Genomic DNA, 2,607 nt, shown 5'->3' with positions numbered 1-2,607 from the left:
AGATATTATATAGTATTTTTCTTTCTCTGTCTGACTTATTTCACTTAGAATAAAACCTTCAATGTCCATTCATCTTGTGACAGATGGCAGAATTTCTTTCTTTTTTATAGCCGAGTAATATTCCTTTGTGTGGGTATATCACCTCTTCTTTACCAATTCATCCACCAATGGACACTTGGCTTGTTCTTCTGTCTGATAGTTTCTTATTAGTGTATAGAAATACCACAGATTTCTGTATATTGATTTTGTATCCTGAGAGTTTACTGAGTTCATTTATTAGTCCTAACAGTTTGTTGGTAGAGTCTTTAGGGTTTTCTGTATATAGTATGCCATCTGCAGATAGTGACAGTTTTGCTTCTTCATTTTTGATTTGGATGACTTTTACTTCTTTTCCTTGTCTATTTGCTGTGATTAAAATTTCCAACAGTATGTTGAACAAAAGTGGCAAGAATAGGCATCTTTGCCTTGTTCCTCACCTTGGAGGAAAAGCTTTCAGCTTTATACCGCTAAGCATGATGTTAGCTGTGAGTTTGTTACATATGGCCTTTATTATGTTGATGTATATTTCCTCTATACTTTGTTGAGAGTTTTATCATAAATAAATGTTGAATTTTGTCAAATGCTTCTCCTGCAGCGAGATGATTATATAAATTGTATCCTTTATTTTTATTAGTATAGTGTATAACATTGATTGATTTGATATTGTTGAATCATACTTACATCCCAGGAGTAAATCTGACTTGATTGTGTTATATGATTATTTTAATTTGTTTTTGGATTCTGTTTCCTAATATTTTGTTAAGGGTTTTTGCATCTATGTTCATCAGTGATATTTTCCTGTAATTTTCTTTTTTAGTGATATTCTTGTCTGGTTTTGGTATCAGACTAATGCTGACTTCATAAAATATGTTTAGGCTTCCCTCCTCTTCAATTTTTAAGAAGAATTTGAGAAGGATAGGTATTACATCATTTTTAGATTCTTTTTTTTGAATTTGCCAGTGAAGCTATATTGTCCTAAGCTTTTGTTTGTTGGGAGATTTTTTATTACCGTTTTAATTTTCTTACTAGTAATTGGTCAGTTCAGATTTTCTATTTCTTCATGATTCAGTCTTTGAAAATTGTATGTTTCTAAGACTTTACCTATTTCTTCTAGGTTGTCCAGTGTGTTGCATAATTGTTTGTAGTAGTCTCTTATGATCCTTTTTGGTATCAGCTGTAACTTCTTTTTCATTTTTGATTGTAATTATTTGGTCCTCTCTCTTTTTTATCTTGATGAATCTTGTTAAAGCTTTGTTGATTTGTTTATATTTCTAAATAAATTCTCTAAGTTTTATTAATATTTTCTATTTTTTTAGTCTCATTTATTTCTGCTCTGATCTTTATTATTTCCTTTCTTCTTCTACATTTGGGCGTACTTGTTCCTCTTTTTCTAGTTCTTTTAGATGTACATTTTACTTGTTTTTAGCCACAATGTATTGGCATCTTTTCTGTTAGCAAAAGCTAATCAATTTCTGAAATGTTTTTAGGATGACAATGACACCATATTGTATTAGTCAGAGGTGGAAGATTTAGTGCCCAGGTTATAATCTGAGGAGCACATGGAAGCACAACCTTCTTTTATGAGATGCCTGTTCCAGCCTGGAATTCTCTCACTGCAGACTACCTGGGAGGATAATAATATTACAAATTTAGTTACACAGTTTGTTCTGCTGATTTTATTTAGTCAAGCATCTAATTCTTGAGAACATGAGATACAAGATAGTCTCTATATTTTCTGGAAGAGTTTATATAATATTGGGATTACTTCATAATTATGAGGTAGAACCATCTGCAAATTACTTTGAGTCTTTTATATATTGATGCTGATTAACTTTTCACAAGTGATTCAAATCTTTAATGGTTATAAGACTGTGATGTGTTTTACACTTCTACTTTTCCAAAATTTCATAGGTTATATTTGAAAGGAAATTTTCTACTTAATTTATATTTTCAAATTTATATTTTTGTATATTTTTAAAGAACTCTGTTTCACTATTTCATATTATCATTTTTTCCTAAATTTTTGGTAAATGTTGTCGGTCAATTATGTTTATTTCAGTAGATTTTTCAAAAAAAGTTTGCTTTTGATTTTGTTGACTCTCCATTTTAATTTCAATGGCAGTTTATTACTTTGTTTTAATCCCTTTTATTTACAGTTGTTCTTTTACATATCTCAAATTGGATATTTAGCTTATTAAATGTTGGTTTCATTTTTTCAAATATAAACCATTTAGTATGTTGGAGAAGGAAATAATTTTCCTCTACCCTTTCTAGGTTATGGCTAGCCTAATAATTAAATTGACAAGAGACACATTAACAGGGATAAATTAAATTTGTTGCATGCATATGGGGGTACCATTGGAAAAATGAGACTCAAGAACAAGTTAGAAAATTGAAGTTTATATACCATCTGAGAGAAGGAGAAAGGGGTAGGGGCTTGGGACTTCAAAGAAGAGGAAGGCGATTCATATGGAGATGAAATAACAAATGTCTGGTAAACAAATTGTTTGCTGTGCCAGGCAAAGACAATAAGACACAAAGCAGCAGAGTCTGATCTCTAGACCCCAC

Source organism: Lipotes vexillifer, unplaced genomic scaffold (genome assembly GCF_000442215.2).
Source record: "Lipotes vexillifer unplaced genomic scaffold, Lipotes_vexillifer_v1.1 scaffold653, whole genome shotgun sequence".
Classification (NCBI taxonomy): domain Eukaryota; kingdom Metazoa; phylum Chordata; class Mammalia; order Artiodactyla; family Lipotidae; genus Lipotes; species Lipotes vexillifer.
Note: the sequence above shows the minus strand (reverse complement) of the source record.